Here is a 14171-nt window from a genome sequence, read left to right as displayed (position 1 = left end):
ATGGCTTCTGTTTTCTGCTCTGGCCCTATTTAAAAGTTGCCACACGAATGGTTAAATCAAACACTATTCCTTTGTTCTTATTCCTAATCTTCTCCTTGAACTACTGGCTGTCACTTGATCACAATAAAAGTTCCCCTGCCCCTATCCATCTTGGGCTACCCTTTGCATTCTCACCATGCCAAGAAGTCCGACGTTTTTCCTTCCCAAGCGCCACTCAGATATGTTCTTTCAGCTGATCCATTTTTCACGTACCTCCACCTCCCCAGCAACATGCCAGACCCTCTGGTTCCGTCCTGCTGGGTCCTGGGATGACCCAGCCAGGGCAGCCCCAGAAGCCCACACCAGCTGCCTCTCATAACAGTCACTTGCCAAAGTCCTGGAGTGGGGATCACGTGTGAGCTGCTACTCAGGATGCAGGGGAATTACCCACCACCCTTACGGCAAACAGTACCTGTGCCGCAAAGCAAAGCGCAAAAGGATGGGCAAGTTCGCTGAGCTGCAACATGAACCCTGAAGTCCATCACTGTCAACAAAGCACGGAGCTTTGCCATCGTGAAATCCTATTTCCTGATCGGCGCTAAGTATTGCGTGAAAATTTTATTTTCTCTGAAAACTCTATGACTCTCTCAAATCCTCAGAAATTTTTTCCACTGTAAAGAACAAAGCTTTAGATAAAAGCATCTGACCAGCCACAGCAAAAATACGGTAAAAGGGCATGAAAAGGAGCTGTCATCTTTTATGCCCAAATATATTCCATTTTAATGCAACTAAAAAAAGAACAGCTTTGGGAAAAGGCAGCAACAAATTAAGGCTTTTCTTATTCTTCTAATTCAGTAGTATATTAGTTGAAAGGTCACATGACATTAGATTTTTAAAAGTTCAATTTTATTTATTTCCATGAAATAAACAGCTGACTGAAAAATGTCTGCAAATTTTTAATCCAAAAGCTTCAGGGAAGAACGTCCACTTGCCTCAACTCAACATTAACGGCATTTCTCAGGAGCAGCATTTCATAGCTTTTGATCATGAGGTGCCACACAAGGCATGGATCTGAGATGAACAGCTTGAGGGAACACTGCCTTCTCCACCAATATGAAACACCTCCACATTTGTGTCTTCGGGAGGCACAGCTTTATTGTACAGACACAGACGTGAAAGGTGAATTCATAAAATATGGCCATTAGAAATAGTTTAATAAAGTCAAACTTCAAAAGTTGGGACAAATGTAGCTCTCAGAACAGAACCAAAAGCATACCAAGTGAAACTAATCTGGAACGTTTCTATAAGGAGAGGATCTAATGTCACATTCACTCACGCTTGTGTAACAAGATCAAAACGAGAGGGGGAAGTGTGACATAATTATTCCCGTCTCCTGGCAATTTTAAGACTTGACTTTCAGATAGTCCACCTTATTGCTGAAATGCCGGGCGCTTCCCTATGCCTGGGCTGTTATCATCAGTGGTGATGACAATTGCCCTGAAAAAAAATGCTTTCTTTTTCACATTAAAGCTGATTTTTTTTGCAATACTGTCTTACTCCCCTGAATAATTCTCACTCACAGGCTGAAGCGCAGGGGACTGGGCAAGCGAGCCAGGGGATCGCTGCAGCCTTTGTCCAGCGGCGAGGGGGATGGCAGTCCCCCTGCCTTTCGATCCTTTCACACTGTTCACCAATTGCTAGCAGCAACGTGGACCCACACCCAAATAAATCTCCAGAGCTGACTGTGGTTTGCCAACTCCGTTTGTCACTGCCATGTCCTGCTCACCCCTGGATATGCAGACATGCAGCCACTGTTGCTGGCAAATCCTCTTGCAATCCTTGAGGGCCAGCACTGGCTGTTCATTGCCACTTGCAGACTATCGAGTGCTTTAAGTCTCCGATTGCTGGGTGGAGTCTCTAAGCATTATTATAACCAATAATAATTACACAATGACTTCAAAAACACTTCCGGACATTTCCAGTGAGGCCCTAAAGCTGTTCAATAGCCGTCTGCCAAAAATGTGTCATGGCAAATGACTACTTTCATAGCAGTCATTTTACACAAAGATGGCTAAACTGTTTTTGTTCAGGCTTTCCAAAAATACTTTTTGAGAAGAGTTCAGACTTGAAAAATGTCATTCCCAAATTGGAAGGAAGTGGAAAAAGCTTTAGAAATGAAAAGTTCAAGTAATTTTAGTTCTAGTTGCTCCTAGATGTTCTACCATCATTCATGTGTCTATGGCTGATGCCCAACACAGCATCACCCACACTGGCTGCTCTCTAATCCTAGCCCATTAGCTCTCTGCTGGCTCATCACCCATCCCTAGGCAGAGCTCCGTACCTTCCCATTGCTAACAAAAAAACCAATGACTCCCCCTCCTCGCCTTCCCCAAGAGCCTCTCTCTATCCATGGCAGCACCCCAGTCATATCCCACCATGCCTCCATGATCCCAAGGAGATCGTAGCCCTGCAACTGCACACAGGCCTCTTGATTCTTCCTGTTTGTTCCCCATGCTGCCTGTGTTAGCATACAGGCCTTCCAACGAGGCACCCAGTTGTGTTGATTTCCCAGAAAAAGGGGTAGAGCTTCCCCTGCAATGCTGTCCTCTTGGCACCTCCTCATTTGGGCACACATGCTTTACATGGGCACCCCTCAGTCTTACGTGTAATTTCTGATGCCTCCCTTGTCCACATCACCCGGCATCCCTTGCTTACCAATCTGGTCTGCTGTTTCCTCACTTGTCTGTCTGTCATCAGCTCTCTCCTGCCCATTCCTAGGTTAAAGTTCTTGTCACCAGGTTTGCCAGCATGTTGGCAAAAATGCTTTTGCCCAATTTCATCAGGTGGATCCCATCTCTTCCTAACAGTCCTTGACACTCAGAGAGGGTCCCAAGGTCATAAAAGCCAAATCCCTGCTGTTGACACCAGCTGTGCAAGCACTCATTGACCACAGGAGCATCCACTCAGACACTAATATTAATTTAAATGAATCAATCTGGATCATCCCCTTGGGTCTGACTCTCATATTTAAAATCACATTTCACAGATACAGGAAATGGAAAATTTTCCAATTAAATTAGCAGTTTCTATTAATGCCAGAACTTTGCAGTTTAGTGTGGCGGCAATCAAACCAACCCAACATGTTGATTTCAACATTCTCCCAACACTGTGAAGAAAACCATCTTTAAAGAAAAAGACTGAAAACATTTTAGCTGAAGAAATAGAAGAGGCTAAACCAGTTAATGCATATCTTAAAAAAAATAATTAGTCCCTGCAGATGACGTTAGTTGGTTTTGGTGTCTGACGGTGTTATCTTTGAGCTGATTCTTTCTCACCTGCTTTCTTCATCTCTGGCAGCACTAGAATTGCTATGTCTTTCTTATCCATAGGGAGACATCCAGCAAGCTTTATTCTCCTCAGTCTTGATTATCCTATGCAGGAGAAGTCCATGCTCAAAAGATATGGGGTAGTAAAACTTGTCAACAGTCTCTATATGGAACTAGAAAACTAAGAAAGAATCAGAACAGATATATTCCTGTATCTCATATCTCTGCCCTCAGAGAGATTGGAGAAACCAACATTACAAGTCAGGTTTGTCCAGATTCTTACTGAATTATATGGTCAGATAAATACATAGTTTAAACCCATTTGATTAAAAAAGAAAAAGTGCTCAGGGTGCAGGTGGACTCATCAATGGGTTGAAAGTGGCTCTTGGGCTGCCTATGAGCACCCCTATATTGAGGTTATACTGTGCAAATGAGAACGTGCGCATCCCGCATGAAACATTCCTCAAACAACAACAGCATAGACCGACCAAACTATTTCAAACAGGGAAGTGGTCTTGTCCAGATCAGTGCCTGCTTTGTGTCACAGGGAGCCTCTTTTGCTTCAAGGGGTGTATCAGCTGCTGCGTCCGCAACGGAGAAGGAAAAGTGGGAGTGGAAATCAGAGGTGTCCCTCTTGCACCAGGCATTATAAGACACCACTATTCTTGACTTGGGGCTTAAGTGGAAGGAGCTCAGAGCTCCTACCTGGCCTCCAGTATGAGAAAGACTGGACAAACCTGACTGAACTGCTACTGAAATCTCTTACATTTATGAGTTAACATTCAATTCCACATGAAAATGTGGCTGTGGGCCTACCTTCTTGGCTGAGATAAATTTGTACAAGTCTACATTGTCTGAAGATATGATCCACTGCCTTTAATCACACCATGCCCATTTATCCCAACAACTATCTGGTGTATTTTTAGCGTTCTTCTATTACCTTGATCTCCAGACTTTTATGAGGGGGAGGAAGCCTGAAGATTGGATCTGCAGTTTAACTGAGAACTTCTCCATGGGAAAATGGCTGAAGTGAGACTTGGCTTTTATACACAATTTACAGTCAGTGCTGGATTTGAAAACTCCCCTTTGATTTCTCTTTGGAGGCACCTAAGAACATATTAAGGCTCCTAAGAACAGCACTCCCCATCGCATGGTAGCGAAGCAGGGGTGCCTGCAGTGTCAAATGATGGTTGCTGGTGTGGCTACGCCATGCAGCAGAGCACGGGCGCACCTAGCCCAACAGCATTGCGGCGAGCAGCACAAGCATGATAGATGCTGTGTAGCACAGCACCTGGCAGGGAGGGTCTTTCCAAGAAAGCCTGCTGCTTTTAAACCCAAGCTAGTTTCACCAGAGACAGCTGCTGTGCATCATTCAAATGTACCAGCTTAAGTAGGTATTAGTCAGCATTAGTCCATGTGCCTGTGTTGCGTGGGGTAGACGTGTCCATGCCTTTTCCAGCTCCCAAAATGACTGGGCTGTTAAAGAAGAGTTTTAAAAAAACTTCCACCTCCATCAAAACCAAGCACAGAACCACAGAAAAATCCTGGGTGAAGGGTGGGAAGAGGAGATCTTTAAACGTACAAAGGGTATAGGAACAAGTAGTTTATACCTGGAGCTAACATTTTAAGGTAGAAAACCAGAAAATTGTTTTCCAAAATGTGAGAGTAAAGAAAAATGTTTCAGTTTTTATCTCTTTGTAAAGAAAATAATTGCCTTGGATTGAGCCCTTCCCTGGGAGTGTTTGCAAACCAAACATTACACAGCTGCCAAGTGCCTGAAAACCAAAATGTGGAGCTGACCTCAAAAAAGAGCAAAAGTGATTGCTTTATTTCCATCAACACAGAAGAAGACTAATCAGCGGCCTAGAGGCGGGGCAAGTAAAGACCTCTAGGATCTGATTCATCCAGCATCTTCATGTGCACAACACCAAGGCCTCCCGTACAAGCAACTGAAAAGCACGCACACTGTTCAGGCGAAGTTCACCTCATCCTAAAAGTGGGTCAGAGAAACCATACCCTTGCAGTACTGTTGATTATATTACATATAGATACCTAATATTGGATGAGATGAGTCCTTTGCCTAATCTTTAACATAAATCAATCTGCGACATTACAGTGCCCTTTTCAGGCAAACTAAGCCTTTTAAAGAACAGTAGAAGCAGAAACAAGGTTCTAGAGGTGGATGAGATAAGGGAAGGCTAGAACTCCCCTGTGGTATTGGTGCAGTGGCAGTGACTCCCAGGGTTTCTCATATGCCAAAAGATTCTACCAAAGTTACCTTTCCCTTGCCATGTGGGACTGCCGGCCTACAGCCACATGTGCTAGCCAGAGCTTGGCCTGATGTGCCTGATGAAGCTTCAGGTGCGCTCAGGCATTTTTTTCCCACAGAAATGGGAACTAGGTTACCTCTGAGAAACCAGCAGCCACGCAGACCATGTCTCATACTCCTCAACAGCTGCATGGATGCTGCCACCGGTGAGGGCCAACACCTAGTTCAAGGGACTGTGTTAGTGCTCACAGCATGTTAACAGCACTCCACTGCATTAGAGGAGTGCATTAGAGATCTTATTTCTGAAAATACTGTACAAATCTTAAGTAGTGACTTCTCTCAGTATTTCTGGGAGCTACAGACTAAGGAACATTAATTCCATTTTATGATTGGCAAAGCTGAATTGCAGAGAAGTGAAAGGCTAAAGAGAGGTCTTACTCCTCCTTCCAAGATTTGCCAGCCCAACTGTGCTGGTCCAGAGAGTGAATACAGCACTCATTCCAACAAGATAAGCCTTTATTTCCTTGGGGAAAATAATACGAGCTTTACACTTGTTCAGAGGGTTTCCTGGTATAGCAATACCAATTCAAGTTTAACTAGCAGATACTTCCTTGTGCAGATAAGGTTTGAATTACTCCAGAAATGCACGTTCCTACAACATGATCCTATATTTCCCCCCTACCATACTTCACTGTTTCTCAGATACATAACCTGCTGCATTCAAAATCCTGTTCCTACCTTATTGTGTACCGCTGTGTGTGTCTGTGCACATTTCAGCATCCCTCACGTCTCAGGTGAGAAGTGCCCTGACCCACAGCAACTTTCTGAACCGTACAGTGAGTTAACAGACATCTAAACCAAGACCTAAAGTAACCCTCCCGTGCTCGTCTGAGTGAAGGCACCTAGGGCTGCAAACTTGATAGTACCTGTGTTTGTTAGTGAATCAACAGATTGCTGTGCAGGTCTCAAACCAGATGTAAGGTCAGTCACACCAGACCCTGCTTAATCAGCCAGCTTTGCTCAGAAATACGGTAAGGGAGGGCAAGGCTGGGAGACATAGCTCCTATCGGCAGTCTCTGACAGCAAAGCAAATGGTGTGGAAGATCATAGGTGAGAAACTTCCTCACCCACCCACAGTTTGACTGACTTTCTGCATGTCATTTATTGGTGTAATGGCATTGCACAGTTTTTCCAGCTGTATGTACAGCTACATCCTTTAAAACAGATCATTCGGGTCTCATGTGACTTAACTGAGCTCAGCAGAGCTTAACCATGCTCTGCAGTTCTGCATCGTAGCTGGCATCCTCAGGGCTCTCCAGCGGCAATTGCTCTGCACATGCTTCAGCCCCCCTGTTTTGGGACTAGTGACCTTCTCAAAATTACTACTAGCTATTCAGCAGGTGCTCACTTGGGATTTGGGGCCAGGATTTGAAGCCTCTGCCCGTCCTCAGCTGGAGCTGCTAGGTACCTTGAGTTGAGTCTTTTTCAATCTCTGCAGGTACACTTCTCCCACTTGGTGTAACTATTTCACATTCATGGGAATGGATCCTAACGTCACATTTTCTCATCCCCCATACCTTCGCAAGTAAGCTATAGAGTCAACCACTGGCTTTTTCCTTTCTATTCCTGCCACAAATATTTAGCTCGGGAGGCTGAGAAAGACTAACTTTTGTTTAGCCTTGGGCCTTTCCTGTGATGCAGATTTAAACCCCTTGATTTTAATCACACAGAAATATGAACCTCCGTCACTTTGACCTGAATGACTTCCCTAACCGTTTGCTGCTGGCTGTTTTGAGGTGTCTCTGTTGGGTTTCCTCAAACAGAAAAGTCACATGTCGATGTCTGTGGAAGGAATCGTGGCCGAGTGCTGTGTTGGAAACATGTGCCTCTCTGACTCAGTCAGACATTTCTGCCTCTATCCTTTGTTCTTTTCATTTCTGTTTGGTTTTGTAAGCTCACATGGACAATTCCTTGCTAAAGAACAAGGGATGTCTCCCAGTTACATATCTAAGCATTCCCATACATTATACAGGGAACATGCTTACCTTTCTTAGGGCTAAGGGCTCCACTATGTGACAAGTTCATCTAATACCAACATGTTATAGCGCCTGAGAACCAACAAGCATCTAGACCCATGAGAGCTAACTTGACAAAATCTGTGACAACAGTTCTTTACACTTCTGGCTACTGCTATCCAAGCACTGGACTATTCTTTCTCTTCTTATTGTTGTCATTCCTAAAGGCTAAATCCACCTAAAGATTTACACATTCATCAAGCAAGAAAGAGGGTGGGTAATAGTTCCCCACCCCATTGCCAAGTTAGTAATTTATGAACAGTGAAACTGCTTCAAGAGTGGCTGGGGTGGCCTGCCCGTGAACCTCAGGTAGATGGCATTCATGGCGTACTGCTGGCCTGCCCTACCTGACAGAGTGGAGACTTGAAAATGGGTCCCCCCTTCCCAGATATGAGCCCCAAGCACTTTATTTCAGTTTTTCAAGACAAAGCATTGGCTTTACATCTGACATCTGGACATAGTCCAGACAAAGGCACTTCACTACGCTTGAGTAAGCCTGGGGTCCTGTCCACCTGTTTGGCTTTTTTTTTTTTTTTTTTACTGGCTTGATTAGCTCCCTAGGGTACCCCCAGGATTTTTCCTGGAGGGACTCCTCACTTCGTCTGAATCACTGCGGGAGCAGACAAGGACCATCTAAAGGAATAAAGGCATTCTTTAAAGTCTCTTTGAATTCTGGTTTTCTGTTCTATTCTGGAATCTGGGGACTAGTCATCTGGAAGGTCCTCGTAAGCTGTAGGAGACGTCCTACGCTGAGCACCGTATACCAGCCTATTAGTGCCTGAGGGTATATATTCTGTATTGGTATAAAACTTTTATAAGCATTCACTTTTACAAGCATTCATGCTTCCGGTTTCACGCATGGTCGCTGTGAGTGGTGTACTCTGGTACGTTGGTACAGGCGCGGGTTTAAGCTTCGTACTTCTGCGATAACATGCTTTCTGGTATTGGTACACTTACATAATCCGTATAAGTTTTGTACTTTTGCTAATACGGGTTTATTGATACTGAACTCAGATACTGGCTTGTTGACACTGAACTTGGATATACCTGTCAGGCACTGTAAAATTGCTAAGTGCAAATGAGCTGAGTTAACTCTGGTGGGAGTGGCAGGTGATTGGAATGCAGCACAGCGGCAGGGCGAGTGTGGCATTCTGATCTGCGGTCCCGTTATCCTGAGAGGGGGTATGACTGGAGACAAACTAAGTGATTATCAACTTTATTACAGACTAATATTGTTTATCTGCATACACACTGACATCCTGTGTGCCTTATAAATACAAAAATGAAACGGGGGGAAGTTAGAGCAGTGAAATTCCAGAGAAAAGTCCTCTAGGATGTATTTTAGCTCCTTGGAAGGAAATAGGAGGACTGCCAGGTGGGAGTGTGAATAAGGAAGCACTAAGTAAGTATTGTGATCAGTGGTGGCCCATATATAAACTGAAAAATGGTGAGAGATGGCCCTCTAACGGATCTTTGGATTATAACACTGTGTCACAGTTATTGTTCTTGCGGAGAGAGGGAAAATGGGACGAGGTTATTTATGCAGATATGTTTTCCACCTTGTGGAATCATCCAGAGTGGCTGAAAGATTGCGGTATTAATATTCCACCACAAGATCCCCCAGTTTTATCTTTAGAAAATGAAAAAAGAAAAAAAGGAGCAGGAGAAAATGTTCAGCATGTAATATTGGGCAGGGATGTTTGAAAATTGTGAACCCTAGAAAGAAGAAAGAGGAGATAGAGGATCAGCCTGAAGATTTGGGATTTCCAACCCCCCCCCGCCCGGTACCAAACTTCCTTCTCCCACCCCCACTTCTCCTGAAACAGATGACAACAGTGAGGAAGAAGGAGCAATGGATAGTTTTTCTCTGGTTACAGCACGAGCTTGGAGTAAGACTCAGAAGGCTTGACAGCTCCTAGCCCCACTGCAAGAAGTGATGGGGGTAGGAGGCCCAGCTAGGGTAAAAGTACACTTTTCCACTACCTATTTAGATGCCTGGAGAGAGAGGTAGCTAAAGGATAGCGGGATGACCCCTCTCGAGTGGCAAAATTATTTGAATTAATAACAAAGAATCAGGACCCTGATTGGACAGACATAGATTTGATTTTGAGGGAAATGACGGAGACAGAAAAACAATTAGTGTTAAAACCAGCACGAACCCATGTGCAGGCCCAGATTACTGGGGGAACCTTACAAGGGAATGTGGATGATTACATCCGCCTGACTGATCCACATTGGGACCCCAATGACGGGTGTGATTATAGACTATTAAAAAGATACCAAGATTGGATAAAATTGGGATTAGAAAATGCAATCCAAAAGCTGTAAATTTGTCAGCATTATATGCTATCAAACGGGCAGAAAGAGATCCCTACTGAATTTTTGGATCAACTGAGAAATGCCATGCAAAAATACACCACCGTAGATCCCTCCTCTGATGTGGGATAACAACAACTTGTTTCTGTATTCCTGGGGCAATCATGTACAGATATAAGAAAGAAGCTGCAGAGTTAAAAGAACCAGAAATAAGAAACTTAGAGAGATTGATTGAGGAGGCATGGAGAGTTTTTAGGAATCGGGAGGATACAGATAGAGGAAAATTGACAAAAGTAATGGCACCAGCCACAGTGGCAGCTTTGGAACAGGGAGGAATGATAGACAGATTCAGAGGACAAGGAAGAGAAAGGCTCTTGGGAAATAGTGGAGGGCTGGGGAATGTATTGAGAAAGAATCAATATGCGCACTGCCATGAGAAAGGACACCAGAAGAACAATGTCCCAAAAGAACCCCACAAACCTTGATAGCAGAAGCAGAGGACAATTGACGGAGACCAGGGGAATTTCCCCTAGCAGATCCACTGGTTAAGATAAGGCTAAGGAGACAAGAGAAAGAAGTAGAATTTTTAGTAGACACAGGTGCCTCTTTCTCTGTCTTGAATCAAGAATTGATAGATGTGAGTAAAGGCTTTGTGACTGTAGTAGGAGCAACTGGCCAACAAGAGAAGGCGTACTTTCTAAAACCACTCAAATTTAAGCTGGGAAAACAGATTGGGGTACATTGATTCCTGTATTTACCTAATTCATCCAAACCCCTATTGGGACACAATTTGTTAGAACATCTAGAAGCTGAGATAGTTTTCAAACAAGGAAGCATGGAGTTAAAAGAGGAACAACTGATTCAGCTTCTGAGCCTGGCATTAATCTCTCCTGGAGAGGAGAAAGGGACTTCGGGGGAGATAGAAGAGATAGCCAACCAAGTATTTCCAGGGGTATGGGCTACAGGGACTCTGGGGGGAGTGAAAAATGCTACCCCTATAGTAATAGAACTTAAAGAGGGAGCTGGCCCTGTGTGATGGAAAAAATACCCCTTGAGAACTGAAGACCAAAAAGGGATAGAGAAATCGATAAATAATTTGCTGCAAAACAAATTACTTGTTGAATGTGAATCTGAGTATAATACTCCTATACTGCCTATTAAGAAACCTGACAGTACTTATCGGGTAGCACAGGATCTAAGAGCAATTAACAAAGTAACTAAAGATCTCCACCTTGTGGTGGCCAACCCGTACACTTTGTTGACAAAGTTAGAAATAGAACAAGTCTGGTTTACAGTTTTAGATCTAAAGGATGCATTTTTTTGCTTCCCCATAGCCAAGGAAAGTCTGAAATTGTTTGCCTTTGAGTGGAAAAGCCCCTCAACAGGACTTAAGACCCAACTTACCTGGACAGTGTTGCCCCAGGGATTTAAGAACAGCCCAACCATTTTTGGCAATCAATTAGCCAGTCTTGGAATCCCCCTGCCCTGGGTAATGGAATGCTTTTGCAGTATGTAGATGACTTGTTAATAGCCACGGAAACACAGGAAGAGTGTATTTAATAGACTGTAAGCTTGTTAAACTTCTTAGGCTTAAATGGATATCGAGTCTCTCAACAGAAAGCTCAGATGGTGTGACAGCAGGTGACTTACCTAGGATATGAACTTTCTGGAGGACAACGGGAACTGGGCACATCACGGAAAGAAGCAATCTGCAAAACCCTTCTTCCCCAAATGGTAAAAGAACTTCGAGTGTCCCTGGGGATGACCAGTTGTTGTTGCCTGTGGATTGATAACTATGGACTATCAGTAAGGCCTTTATATGAACTCTTGAAAGAAAAATTTACCTATCCCTGCCTTTTCTGAGGAATGTAATGAAAATGTAAGTAAAACTAGTACATAAACTATGCCATTAACCCTGTGCGGTGCACACATTAGGAGGAGCAATCCCCTGTGCATCTGGCACCGCAATAAAGAATACCTGCTTAATAGTCACCAAGACTATTGAGTTCTGATTTTGGCTTTTCATGGCTTCAGGAAGATCTCAACCCTCTCCAGAGTTGGGAGAGTTAACATCACTAAGGGAAGAGAGTGGGAGCAGGAAAAGTAGTCCCTGCAAATCCACTATTCCTCTCCCTTCTCTTGGCTTTTTATACACTGCTGACTCCAGCATAGCAGAGAAGGGCTCTGCTGTACATATTTTTACCTGGTACAGGAGAAGGGTTTGAGCATACAAAGGAAATGCAAGAGGAGCAGAGACGATTTTGGCCCAGGAGTGGTGAGGGAACTCGTGAGGGAACAAGACTGATTAAGCAGAAGCAGGACCAGAAGAAAGGATGAGAAAGAAATGTTTTGTGAAGAAGAAATCATGAGAGGTAGTTTTATTTGCTGGGAAAGGGGTTGGAATCATGTGGGGAATGCGCTGTAAGAATTAACATGACATTAACATGTTTGGGAATATTGGCGGCACCATTTCTTTCTCTCTCTTTCACATAAACACACAGAGACACAATCTGATGCTGTGCATTGCAATAATAGTTCAAAATTCAAAGGGCAGACACTGAAAAGTAGAACTCAAGGTTTTTGGATCTCTGGGCTTGATAGTGCTGTAAGACTTCAAAAGTCCTCTCATGCAAACGGTGACAATGCTTGAGTCTCCTTATTAAGGAAGATCTGAGACAGGGCATTATTTTGGGTGCACCCAAACTACTCATGTACCATTACAGTCTTGACTTACATTCACTGCTTATTGAGGAGCAATTCTCCCTTATTTCAAAGCCCAAAACTAATTAAACTCTTCACTGTGCTTTGTTGGCAGCAAAACTGTGTAAGACCAAACCTGCCAGGCACTATGATAGTTCCAGCACAACAAGCAGTCATCCACCCCATTTGCTTTCTAGGATTATATTCTTTTGTGCTATACCTCACAGAATTAGCATTTTAACACTTTAACCCAAAGCTTATCAATTTAAACCTGTATTTGCAAGGCACCATGTTTATCTATTTGAGGTGCAGTGGATCTTCATTACCAGCATAATGTTCTAAATGGGAGGGGATCCAAAAGAGTAGTGGGAAAAGGGATTAACCACAGTATGAATCTGGAGGAGAACTGAAATGCTTTAAAAACACTATCTTGCAACTCCAACCTGTAATAGAACTACCTCTAGAGTAATAGCAATTATGGTACAGTCATGCCCTGTTATCAGTAGTTATCCAAATTAGGTTAATCCTAATTCTTTACTGTATTGAAAGAATGGATATTCTTCATTTATCATAGCCAGCTGGGCAAATGTTGCCTCACTGGATTTCCGCTTGCTTCAACTCATCCTTTCTTTTTGACCCTATCCTGACTGTGTGCCTCCCTGTTCCATTTCCACATCTGGGTCTTCTTCAGTTTGGCCTCTGGTGGTAGATTTGTACAACCCTGACTTTATGCATTGGTCCTTTTTATTCACTCAGATACATTGCTGTCTGAAACCTTTCCACAATCACTGACCAAATACAGACCGATTAATTTATTTAGCATGTGTTTTTTAAAGGCATTACCAAAAAAGTTTATGAACCTAATCAAGGTTGATAAGCATGTTTCTTAGGAACAAGTAACAAACTCCACAGGCTTCTCTCCTTCTCCACATTTTCTTTCCTATTATTTTCCCTCACTTTGTTTTCATCTGTTATAGCTTGCTTTGGTAAGCACGTTCTTGATTTTGGAAACTTGCATTACTCAAGAGTAAATCTTACATTCGAGCGAGTTTAAGTCAGTAGCAGGGAACATGGAAGAAACAGGTTACATGTTACCATAAAAATTAAAACCGTTTCAAAGCCTCTCTAACTTGCACTGCATTGCTTCTGCCCCAAGAGGGAGCTCCAGCACCTAGACTCAAGCAGTATGGATCTATCAATTTTTTTACTGGGAATGTCTTCTTGTACAACTTCCTTAAAAATAAAGGTACCTTAGCTCAAAACTTGAAGAGGAATAAAAAGTTTTGGAGACCGTAACTTCACGTATATTAACATCTTTAGAATACAATAATCCTTTGAAACCTTGTTCAGCACTGAAGATCTTAAAATAGTTTTCAAGTGTTCTCTTGAAGTTCATTTTGTCCTACCCCAGTATGCATTGTTTCTGGATGCCACATTGCCGATGTCTCCTTCAACAACAGTGACAGCTTGTCAGCAGCTCTTACTGCAATGTGCATTGACCTTGGA

Source organism: Egretta garzetta, unplaced genomic scaffold, assembly GCF_000687185.1.
Source record: "Egretta garzetta isolate BGI_Z169 unplaced genomic scaffold, ASM68718v1 scaffold306, whole genome shotgun sequence".
In the NCBI taxonomy this organism is placed as follows: Eukaryota; Metazoa; Chordata; class Aves; order Pelecaniformes; family Ardeidae; genus Egretta; species Egretta garzetta.
This window is presented reverse-complemented; position numbering follows the sequence as displayed.